Genomic DNA, 12,944 nt, shown 5'->3' with positions numbered 1-12,944 from the left:
ATTTTGTTAGATGAGTTAAGTAAAGGGAGAGTAAAATTGAATTGAAAAAGGTAGAGAGATGAAGAGAGAATAAAGTAAGAGAGAGTATAGTATGTGTTGAAAAATGTGTTGACTTTTTACTAAAAAGGGAAATGACTCTATTACTATGGAACGTACCAAAATGACAAAATGACTCTATTACTATGGAACGGACGGAGTAAAAGTAAGGGCAAAAATGATCCTGAATATATGACAATTTTACGATTATGATCCGAAAAATTATCTTTTGAATTATTTCATCTTACAAAACTGAAAACGGGTAAGATTTGGTTCTTTTTGGACGGCGCCGTTCAAAACTAACTACAACGCCAGTTTAGTTGATTTTGACCGGATTAAGTTCCTACTTACGTTTTATTAGCGCCTAAATTATAACCTACTCCCTCCGTCCCGGCTAAGATGACACATTTCTTAGGCGGTACGAGATTTTAGGAGTTATTGATTAAAGTGTTTAATTGGAGAGAGAAAATGTGAATGTAAGTATTAAAGTAGATAAAGAAAGAATGATATTTTAATAGGAGTGAGAAAAAGTGGTTGAGTGTATTAATTGGAGAGAGAAAGTTTCCAAAAAAGGAAATGTGTCATCTTAGTTGTGATAAACTAAAAAGGAAAACGTGTCATCTTAAGCGGGACAGATGAAGTAATTTTTTAAGAGCATCCACAATGGATGCCCGATCGCGCGCGGTCGGGCATCCATTGTAGCCCTCGGTCGCGCCCGATCCCTAGCCCGATCGATCGGGCGCGTGATCGGGCGCCCATTGCAGAGGCGCGCCCGATCACGCCCGAGCCCGAGCACGCGTTTTTGATTTTTTTTTTCTTTTTCAATTCTATAAATATACCTTCATTTCACTCATTTTTCACACAACTCTCACACATCTCTCTCAACTCTCTCTCCATAGCAATATCTCTTTCACTCACTTTTCCAAAATGTTTCCCGGGGAAGATATTGGTCGGTCTATGGAACGCGCAATGTTTGCTTTCGGGAACCAGATTCTCGCCGGTATTCGTGCAATACATGAGCAAGAGCAAGCCGAACAGCAGGCCCAAGAGCAGGTCACGAGGCCCATCCGCCGACGGACATCCGTCCGTCGAGAGCATGTCCTAGCTCATCAACGTCTGTTCGAGGACTACTTCGCCGAACATCCCCGGTGGGGCGCGCCGGTTTTTCGCCGACGGTTTAGGATGCGGCGAGAGCTGTTTCTCCAGATTGCAATCGATGCTGCCCATCATCCCCGGAAAATTATGCACTGGCCCGTGCATATCTATCAATCTCTGGCACTCATCGGCATTTGGCTTCCGTAGATACTCCGGACCGAAGATGGTCTGGATACAATTACAAAACTGCCTCAGCGCCGTCAGAGCAGTTGTTTCACCCAACTGTAGGTATTCGTCGAACATATCAGCGGGTCCGACATAGGCAAGCTGCCTAATTGCAGCGGTACACTTCTGATATGTCGACAACCCGGGTCGGCCGGTAGCATCATTGCGCAATGTGAAGCACCTGTACTGCTGCGCCAATGTATTTGCTATATGGATGAATAGCCGTTGCGACATTCTGAAGCGGCGACGGAAAATCTCTGCTGGGTAACGAGGGTTATCGCCAAAGTAGTCTTCTACCAACCGATGGTGTGCCCCGATGATAGAACGGGCGAATGAACGCCGCCGCCGCCGCCTCCTCCTCTTCTGCTTCCCGTTGCACCTCTTGAACGAGTTCATCGAACTCCCTATCCACCAATTGTTGGAACTCATCGCCGGAACTCATTTTTCAAAAGTATAATTGGTGATAATGAAAAGAGTGGAGATTGGAATGGTTTAAAAAATTGGGGAAAAATGGGTATATTTGTAGAAGAAATTAAAAAAAAAAAAAAAATTCTGAAAAGGGGAGTGGCCGGCACTATAGGAGGGCCGCGGCTCGCGCCCAAGCGCCGCGGGCAGGCCACGAACGTGGCGAACCCACGTCCACCCCCCCCCCCCCCCCGCCGCGGCTGCCCACCCCTCTCACTATAGGGAGCCACGGCTCGCGGCTCTCCCGTGGCCCGGCCGCGGCTCCTGTATAGTGGACACTCTAACGACATTGAAACTGTGGCTCGTTAACATCGAAGGACTCTCGGGATCTACCCTCGCTGCAATGGGAAGATGGGATACTTCAAGAGTATAAAAGAAGAAGAAGCAGCACTCGAACAACAACAACAGGACAAGGAAGAAGCGGCATTGGCGCAATCTCGTCATTACCTCACATCTCCGAACTCGCTGCTCAATTCCAGCATCTCTAGCACCGGCGCAGGCGCACCACTGCTGATAAAGGCTTGAGTAACTTCACCATCTAGCTGTTCCTACTCTCCACCTCGAGGACAAGGTGTTTCCCGGGCATCACCGTATCTAAGCCCATAGAGGCCTAAGCAGCCCAATCCTATCCTTTTTGTTTAGTTTATTACTCCCTCCATCCACGAAATGTTTTCCATGTTTGACTCCGCGCGGGTTTTAAGAAATGTGAAGAAAAATGAATGGTAAAAGTTAGTGGAATGTAGGCCCCACATTTTATATATTAGTTTTATAATAGAATGTGAGTGTAATGAGTTGGTGGAAAGTAGAGTACATTTACCAAAAATGAAAAAAAACAAAGTGAACAATATTTCACGGACGGACCGAAATGACAAAACTAGACAACATTTCATGGACGGAGGGAATATAATTTATTATTGTTCTTCAAGTTAATGTCAAGAGTCGAGCATAGAGTCAAGTCTGTAAGTACGAGAGATTGTAACTTTTTTCACATAAGAAGAAATACAATACATTAGTTATTTATTTCTCTCTAAATTCTCTGCCTAGCGTTTCCTCTTGAAACCTTAGAAACCTCACGCCCTAAACCCCGCTACCATCCCTGCAGCGCGACTTCTCTATCGCCAATGCCGCTCCAGCTGCCTTCTTCTCCCGATACGTAGAAGAACGTATCATTGGCACAACTTCCATAAACTTATTAAGTAACCATATATACGATTCTGTTTTCTCATCACTTAGAAATCCACAACCAAAAACTATTGTTTGATAATGGTGATCAACCCCGTACGAAAGGTGTAAAAATCATTCCATTCCACACTTATTAGTGTTATAAGTGGAATCAAACACAACAACATCACCAAATACACCATAAGCTCCCTTTAATTTAGGATCCGCCAAAAATATTTTTTGAATACATGATTTGCATCTGTCTCTTAGTCAAAGAAAAATGATGAATTATTCTCCTTTTCAGAAGTAAAGAATTCTATCAAAGTTTCATCATCGATCCTCTTTTATTCATCCCTTAATTCTAAATTCTTGATATCTCTTTCTGTGCAACCTACATTTTCGGGCCTCCATACTCCATCTCCTATAGTTGCAATTGTTGACAGGTTGGTATATCAGCTTTTGAAAATTGTTGAGTTAACACTCTCTTCACAGCATAAACACTACGGTGTGATCAAAGTAAATGGACCTTTGAAGGAGTAGAAAGTCCATGATTATGACCTTCCATAAAGACGCTAACACTCCACTCAGATCCAGTTTGTTGCTTGACAATGGAAATCTCTGTCTTACAATCAGTTCTAACTTCACCATGATCGCTTACCTGAATCGGACCACCAGTCGGTGCTCGATTTTTTGAACGAGCTTCATCAGTTTAACCAGTTTTAAAGCATACAAATTGTTTACAAATTACTTCGTTTGTCATCTTATTCTTTCGGCTATTGCTATATCTTCTACTAAAACCAGCTTCACGTGCATACCGTTTGTCGTCTAAAAATTCTTTGCCGATTGTTAATAGACACATATTCGTTTGTCTTTAATATTTACAAAGTTTTTTTTGTTAGATATTTATTTTCGGTCTACAAGCATAATTATACAATTTTTATCATCTAATTTTTGAGTTCATTTATCTTAGAGTTTTTTGAAAGTTTTATGGCGTGAACACGGGTGTTAACACTAGTTTGTTAAAAAACTTGAATAGTAACATCTCTTCCTACACGTATTCCAATACATTATTGCTATTACTATTACTATTGTTTTTTTTTTATTATTATTATTAGAGTGATTTTATATTTTTGAATGTTGATGTATGAAATTGTAATAATAATTAAAAAAAAGGAACTCGATTAATTTTAAGTGAGTCATCAATAACTAAGTAAAGTAATACAGTTTAGGTAAATATAGTCATGCTACAAATTCATTAGAATTTAAATAGTCTCTAAAAGATAGTTAAAGTGTGACTATTATTTGAAATACTTGTTAGCCATTCTTTATATAGAAAATATAATAAAAGAAAGAAAGAAACCATACTGTCTACAGTATCTAATTGAACTTTCACATTTCAATTAATGCAATTAATAGATCATAATGAATAGAAATTTTAATATCAAGCATGTAAACCAGATTACATCTTAAACATAGTAATTATATTAATATTGTATTAAAAGAGTGAGATACATGGCATAATATACAATCAAAATATATGTCAAATTACATGATCTTTCGTTCTAATCTCATCATCCATCGTTGTTTTCTTTTCCCTAGCAAAAAGAGACATGCTTTTAAATTAGAGTGGAATATTTTATTAAATTCCCACGTAGCAAAAATGAATAAAAACCATCAAAGTAAGGTAAAAAAAATCATTAAATATAGCTGGAAAAAAATGATATGAATAGTTGGTAACTGAATTTTAATTTTTATACTCTAGCTGTAGTTTAACTTTAAAGATTAAAAATATTAAATTGAGCCCAAATCCTTTTCGTTTCATTTTTCATGTCAATATTTAGTCTTCGTATTATAGTTTCTTGTACTTTAGTAATTTTATTGTTAGCTTTCGATTATATATATTTTACCTTATTTAAGTTAGGAGTTTTTAATTACATTAACTTTGTAATTTATTAAATTTAATTATTACAATTATCAATACATTTTTTATTTCTTTTACCTATTGTTATTTAATTTACGTATTTTATTTTTATATCATCCTATTCATCATATTGGGTTAAAACATATTGCCATATTGATCTAAAACAGGATAGTTAGGAATTGTAGGCTAAAACATGATAGTTAGGAATATCTGTTTCTGTCGTTATGATCAGTGTTCGTTCACGATAGAATACGAGAAATAATCATTTGTTGCTTAACTGCTGCGGGGTGACCGTTCCTATATACACATTAATTCCAAAATAGAAAGAGTATATTGTATCGTTATATGTCGTTGGTTGACCAGCGACTTTTCTGACCTATAAATTAGTTAACTGACAAATGATGGAAAATGTTTGTTATCATTAACCATTGTCGAACAACATTTTTGTCATAAAAGTAGTTTCGGCATTTGCGTCGTTATTAGTTGGTTGTTGGACCTGGTCATGCAATAACCTGTCTATTTTCACGACAAAAGATAGATAATATTTGGTTATACTATTATATGTTATCGAGTATTCATTATACACACTCAACAAATCTAAAAAAAGAATATACTCCCTCCATCCCACTTTAGGAGTTCCGGTTTACCATTTTTGGGTGTCATACTTTAGGAGTCCTGGTTGGAATATTCCATAAATTGGATTAGACCCCACATTCTACTAACCTTATTCCACTCACATTTTATTATAAAACTAATATAAAAAAGTAGGACCCAAATTACACTATTTTTTTTCACCAACTTTCTTTACATTTCTTAAAACCCGCGTCGAACTCAACTAGGACTCCTAAAGTGGGACGAAGAGAGTAGTAATTTATTAATTTTGATACAAACTATTTCACTGTTTATACCATTATATATTATCGAGTAATCATTATACACATGGAAGGAACGAATCTATAATAATAAATAAATAATTTATGTCTTTTAACATACAAACTATTTCATTGTTTATACTGTTATATATTATCGAGTAATCATTATACACACACACCAAATTTACAATAGAAAATAAATTATATCTTTTAACACACAAACACACAACAAATTTATAATAGAAAATAAATAATTTATATCTTTTAACACACAAACTATTTCATTGGTAGAAGATATATTGACATTGTTCAACCCTCATTAAAAATACTAGAAAAAATCAATTATTTAACATTATACGAGTATATCTAAAAAAAGCGTATTCTATTTTATTACCATATATATCTCTATCTAAATCCTTATTTTGTCTCTATCTAATCCTTATTCAAAATTATATTCCTTAAAAAAATATGGGTCAATGAGGGAGAGAAGTTGTAACTGAAATTATATACATGAAATGTAACACCCCAAGTTTTTGACATCTTTTAAGATCTTATAGAAGAGACGCCGAATGGCTAGACAAATTTTTTTTTACAGATAATTGTTAAGACGATCAAAGGAGGATTGGACATTTAAGATTGATCAAGAGTATTTTCAAATTTCGTTTAATACAAGAAAAGTTAAGCCCAAGATAAATAATGGATCAAGAACATGTTTCAGATTATACAAAATTTAGTGCATGAATTTATGAGTTTGAGAAAGAAAGATCATGACTATAATCACAAGACTATAAACAATGGGCCTAATCTTGTGAACCGCATCACGCCCTTTTGAAGCCCAATAAGTCGGCCCTATCCGATCAGCCAGTTGGGCCCGAGGCATCAAGCCCGTTTCGGACAGCAGCTTGGCAGCCCAAGTCCTCTCCCAAGCTGCAATTTAAGTAGAGACCAGCTTTAGTTACTAAAGAACAAAAGAAATTAAAAGAAACTCTTACCATGAGGAAGGAGACAACCTCTCTTTAGTTGGAAGACCAAAGACTTACCCAAAAGGGGCAAGTCAAATCCTGCAAGTCTTCACACCATATAGCAGAACCTGCATCCTTGCATATGTACCGGCCACAATCAAACAATGGGAGTTATTAGCTAAGTACTAGGTACCCATATGGAGCCAATTTTCAGTTAAAGTTTTGCTGCACAATCATAATAAAGAGGATTGCTGCAAGAAGAGAACAAAGGAATACAACAGCTCCAATTAAGGCCTCACGAGTACACACTCTGCCAATAAATTCCCCTCCACACCACCTATGAACACTCTCATAAACACCATGAGAATTTTCCAGCAATAGTGAGAGTGAGCTTTGTGAAAGGGGCAGTGAGTAGACTAAGCTATCAAGAGCACATCAGTTTCTCTTCCAGTTTCATCACCACAGCATAGCAGGTAAGTCACAACACCACCTTTTGTATCATGTAGAACAACAACATGATAGTGCAAGGACTTAGAAGAAATAGGAATAGTCTCAACAATCATTCTGCCCAGAACCACAACAAATTGCTTCTACCATGAATTCTAATGAATAGATACAATAATCGATCCTCACAAGATCAAAGCTTAAATAACCCCAATAGTCAAGAAGAATCTTCTCATTGCTACTGCCCAAGTTGGATTTCAACATCAACAGTTAGAAACTGATTCCAGTAGGCTCTCAAAGAATTAGTGATAGGATTTGGGAAATCCTTATGCAAAATCATACCAAATACTCAAGCAAACACACATAGCCGCTCCGAATTTAAAGGAATTGAGTAGAAGGGGAAATGGGAGAAGGCTTAGCTTAAGGGAAGGGTTGTCCGGTGGAGAGTCGGCGGCGGAGGAGGCGATGCCTCCTCTCCACTGCTGATTTCGCCGGGAAGGGAGAAAGCTCGGCGGAAAGCTCGACGCAGAGAGCTGATGCAGGGCGCTGGCAGCAGCGACGGAGATTCGGCGAGCGGCGGACGGCGAGAAACGTCGGCGGCGGTGCCGTGAGCTCTCCGAGCGAGAGTGAGAGGAACCGGCGGAAGGGAAAGGCGACGCCTTCTTCCCCATCGGTGAAATCGCTGGAGAAAGCGAGAGGTGGAGAGAGGTTCCGTCTCTGTCAGGAGAAGAGGGAGGCGTGAGGAAGAGAGGCGCCGCTGCTTCTCTATTCTTCTGATTAGGGATTTCAAGTGGAAGGTGAATTTGGGGAATAGTCAAGTATGGGAGATGAGTATAATTGAGAATTGGGCCGAAGGAAATTAATTAGTGTGGGCCATTTAATTGTTGGGCTAAGTCACATTTAATAATTGGAAGAGTAGAATGCCTCAAGAAAATGAGTTGGCCTATTTTATTAGTGGAGGATTTGGGCTGGAATTTAATTGAAGAAGCGTGTTGTTCCAAATTAGTGATTTGCCGGAGATTAAATAATTGGGCTGAAGATTATTTATGTTGAATTGGAATTAATTTAATGGTTTGAGTTGAAGCCCGAAAAGTCGATGAATAAATTCCGAATAATTTATTTAGATTCCGGGAAAATAAAGTAGTAAAGTGGGAGACGCGAAAGTCGACCGGCGTCGCCCCGCGACGCCTTGGGCGGCCACTAAGGAAATGGGAGGAAAGAGAGACGACGTTCTCGAGCCACGTAAATAATTAAGTTTAATAAAGAAGTGCCATTAATTAAATTTCCCAATTTAATTAATATGCAAGTTCTAGAATTTTTCAAGTAGTAAGCAAAGAATAAAAGAAATTAATTAGGGCATGCATTCCTAAGTATGAGATTTTGTCTCGAGTCTAATTAGTATGTTGTTATGTTATGTTTTTCACAAAGGACTATCTCCGCAAGTTAAGATCAGAGCGAGAAATTCAAGTTAAGGAAATTAAGCTAATGAGGTGGGCTTTCTATTTACAGTACAGTTCTTTACGAGAAGTATTTATGTGGGCTTTCTGTTTAATATACAGTATTTATGATAAGTATATTGTGGGCTTTCTGTTAATGTTACAGTTTTTACGAGAAATATATTTTTAGTGAGCTTTCAGTTTAAAGTATGTTACAGTTTTATGAGAAGTATTATGTTTAGAGTACAGTTTTTATGAAAAGTGCTATTGTGATATGATATTACGTGAGCCTTATACGAATGCGCTTTCAGTTATTTATGTTCCCTGAATGTTTTGAAGTATGAATGCTTCCAGTTATTTACATTCTCATTTTAAGTGAATGCTTTCAGTTATTTAAGTTCTCAGTATGTTTTTGTCTTGCCAAGTTTTGTTTTGAACTTTGTCTATCTGTTTGTCTAGCAAGGGCGACGTCCCTACTAGACCAGGAGTTCGTGAATTTCGGTTCACCAGGAATTAGTGAATGCGGGTTTGTAAGTGGGACGAGCCCATACATTCCGATTCACCAGGAGTTATTTCAGATATGGCATTAGTTCCAGGAAAAAATAGACTACAGTCACAGATTTTATATAAAAATGCTTTTAGTGTCCTCGGGCCTTTTAAGATAAAACCCCGAGCTCACTCAGTAGTGGCTTGACAAAACTAGTTTTCTTTCCAGTAAAATATATTTCGGCACGTGTCCACTGAGTACACCAAGTACTCAGCCCTGCATATGTTTTAAAAATGTGCAGGTTGAGCAGTGATGACGGCGGGCGGTGTTGAGCATAGACAAATGAAGATCCTTCGATAGAATAGTACTTGGATGCGTCGTGTCTCCACACACGATGTCATCTGCTCTTGACTCTTCCGCTGCAATGTAAAAGTCGAGTTTACACTCCTTGTATTATGCACTCTGATTTATACATATATTCCAAGTTATTTCAGTTCATGTTCAGTCGTGCCACAGTTTCCCCCTTTCTTCCCCGCTTCTTTCATCCTCCCCTAGTCGCGATCAATCGGGCTTTCTATCCTTAGAAAGTGCGGTCGTGACATGAAAAGCAACATCAATTTACTCCATTCCTATCTATATTTTGTCTTGTTATGAAGTACTTAATGATTCATGGGAAAAAAAGACAAACTTCTTCATCACGTCAACTCAATATATACTCATATTTCGTTGAAATGCTTGAGTTGTAACTGTCATGCAAACACATATCCCAATGCAATATTATTATTAATATAAATGGTCTCTCTTTTATATACGGAGTGTGAACTATCAAAGTTTTATATATTGCTCTTTCCCTTATTAATTGTCCAATTTTTTTCATTTTCGTTCGTCCCTTGTTAATTGTCCCATTTTATTTTTGGTACTTTTGATCGTGAACCTCACGTTCCACTAATACACTTTACTCACATTTCATTATAATGCTAAAATACCTTTTTTTTTAAATTCCATTTATAATCCACTTTTTTTTATGATTTCTTAAAGCCCGTGGTGGGTCGAAATAAGACAAATATTGACAGGCATAGAAAGTATTTAAATACATTTTCGCCATTCTTTTTATAGAAAATATAGTTGTTAGTAAGTAGTATGATGGAAAATTATGTACTTATCATCTACTCCACCTCACATAGTAGTATATATGCAATGAACATGCGCATGAATGTACACCCTCACTGCGGTAAAGAAAGTAAGAAACCATGTTTGTATATTTAAACTCTCACATTTCCACTTACATAATATATCACTATATCATAATATAAATCTTAATATCAAGTATGTAAATTAGATTACATCTTAAACATAGAGATTATGAATGTATATTAATATTGTATTAAAGGAGTAAGATACATAGAAAAATATACTATCAAAAGATATCAAATTACATGATTTTTTGTTCTTATCTCATCATTCACAACAACCATCATCTCTCCTCGTTTCCTTTTCCTAGCAAAAAGAGCCATGCTTTCAAATTAGAGTGGCATATTGCATTAAATTCCCATGTAGAAAAAATGAATAAGAACTATCAATGTAAGGTAAAAAGTATTAAATATTGCTAGATAGAAATGAATATTTGGTTAGATGAGTCTTTAGTCACGATAAAGTATTTGAAGAAAAAAACAAAATGTTATATAATTGCATCTGAGTGCAACCCTTATAAATAAGGGATCAAGCAGCCCCAAAAATTGTGTCTAAGAGAGAGAGAGACTTTGCAAATAAAATCATACTAGTTAGATTTTTCTTGAAAAAAAGAAGTAAAAATGGTGGGCACAGATCGAAAGCTCCGTCCCTTCATCTGTTGCTGCTTCCGTGGCTGCGGTTGCGATGGCGGCGGCCGCTGAGGTTGAAGTGATCAAAACGACCGAGTCGAAGCTCACTAACCCTGAGATTCAAAGTGTTCCCATTCTCGATTTTGATAAGTATGCATAGTTTTTGTTTTTCTTCATTTTTGCTATTTTTGTTTTATGATCTCTCTTTTTGTGTAAATTGCGTGTACTGAGCATTTTATGTGTTTTTCCTTGTTTCTCTCTCTCTTCTATCGCCTGCATGTGGTCTCTCTTCATGTATATAGGAGTGTTCAGTTTTGTTTAATTAGTGGTTGTGTTTTTGATCTATCATTTGTGTGTATATGCATTCAGTAACACAATCTTTTTTGATGTGTTTTTCACACATTTTGTGCTACTTCAGTGTGTGTTTTCTTTGCTTCATGTGTGCATTTTGTTCTTTATATTTTGACAAATTAAAGAAATATGGAATTATAATCTCAGGGATGATCCCACCATGTATGAAGCTTACTGGAAATTAATTGGTGATGATTTCAAAATCACCATTTCAGCATCTGAAGCCCTAAGCTACTTCTCCAACCCCAAGAGTTTTTGTTGGTATATGCTCCCTAAACTCGAGCAAGAAATCAAGAATCTCCACAATTTGGCCGGAAACGCCGTTGTGGAAGGTCGCCACATCGTGGTTGGGAAGCCAGCTTATCCAAGCCTCCCTTTACGCCCTGGCTGAACCCCTCGACCACCCAAGCCCCATCAGTGATGTGTCCGCGGCTCCCTTCTACTCCGTCAGTCTTTAAATCCCCATCAATTGCCATCGATTGTTTCATTTTAGCTATTGTTTGGATCTAATTAAGTCTTTGTTGGTTGTAGTGCTATCCGCAGATAGCAGACTATATGAGATCGAGGTTGTTCAAGTGGGGAGGCGATGCTCATGCTTACAACGATGACAAAGCCTACATAGAGACGGTCACAACCTCACATCACCGAACAATCCTGATGGTGAACTAAGGGGCCATGTGTTGAAGAGAGCCAATGGCATGCTCGTGCATGATCTTGCATACTACTGGCCTCAATACATGGCCATCACAAAGCCTATTGATCAAAACGTCATGCTCTTCACCATATCTAAATGCATAGGACATGCAGGGCGAGGATCGGGTAGAGGACCTAAAAATACATTGGTTTTCATGGCATTAAATGACATTGTTTATATGTTTTTATATGTGGTTGGTTTCAAAAAAAATTTTGGTGTATGTGAAGGTGGGCGATAGTGAAGGACCCTGATGTGGCGAAGCGGATGGTAAGGTACATGGAAATCAGCACCATTGGGGTGTCCAAGGAAGCTCAACTCAGAGCTATCACCATCTTAGAGATGATCTCCACCAACAGCTGCCTGAGTAATTTCTTCGAGTCCGGGCAGTCTGTTATGGCTGAGCGGTGGAAGAAGTTGCGAGAAGCTCTTCATGGAATTGATGTTTTGCAGGTCCTTGACTTTCCTCCTCAACAACTTCAAACAAGACTATAGCGAATGCCATCCAGGTAAAGAACGTCTAGCGATTGTTTGACTGTTCATTCACGTTGGTGATCAACATTGTATGATATTATCTGTTTTGCAGCTTACGCTTGGATGAAGGCCCAAGAGGGAGTCAACCTAGAAGAGGTAATGAAGGAGGAGAAAATTCGAGTACGAGGAGGTGGGACTTTCGGGTGCCCCAGCAATTATGCTAGGCTTAGTATGCTGGGCAGGGATAAAGACGTTGATTTGCTTCTAAAGAGGCTTTCCTCCATTTTTAAACGTCTAGCTCATTGAACCCTTTGTTCGTAGTTTAATTCTGTTTCAGCCATGTGGTGTAGTTGTCTCAGTACTTTGGTTCTTGTAAGCAATAAAACAACTTTTAATTAGTTTTGTTAGTTTTGTGCTCGTCCATTTTCATGACTACTCCATAATTTCTTGTGAGTGTTAAAAAATTCTTTCGAACTTAATTCAGTAAAATACTTTACAATCTTA

The 12,944-nt window shown here is 37.8% G+C and overlaps 1 long non-coding RNA gene and 1 pseudogene across 1 annotated transcript; one reads left to right on the top strand and one right to left on the bottom strand.

The window, feature by feature from the left end:
- Positions 1–6,453: 6,453 nt before the first annotated feature.
- On the bottom strand, positions 6,454–7,989 carry LOC125211551 (uncharacterized). Its single transcript, XR_007174540.2, has 2 exons — positions 6,768–7,989; positions 6,454–6,702 (listed from the first exon to the last, which is right to left on the bottom strand). It is a non-coding gene; the product is annotated as an uncharacterized LOC125211551 (long non-coding RNA).
- Positions 7,990–11,432: 3,443 nt separating this feature from the next.
- Positions 11,433–12,782, top strand: LOC125210519 (tryptophan aminotransferase-related protein 2-like; annotated as a pseudogene).
- The last annotated feature ends 162 nt before the right edge of the window (positions 12,783–12,944 follow it).

Source organism: Salvia hispanica, chromosome 3 (assembly GCF_029641045.1).
Source record: "Salvia hispanica isolate PSC_SH4W2 chromosome 3, Shi_PSC_v1, whole genome shotgun sequence".
Classification (NCBI taxonomy): domain Eukaryota; kingdom Viridiplantae; phylum Streptophyta; class Magnoliopsida; order Lamiales; family Lamiaceae; genus Salvia; species Salvia hispanica.
This window is presented reverse-complemented; position numbering and strand designations above follow the sequence as displayed.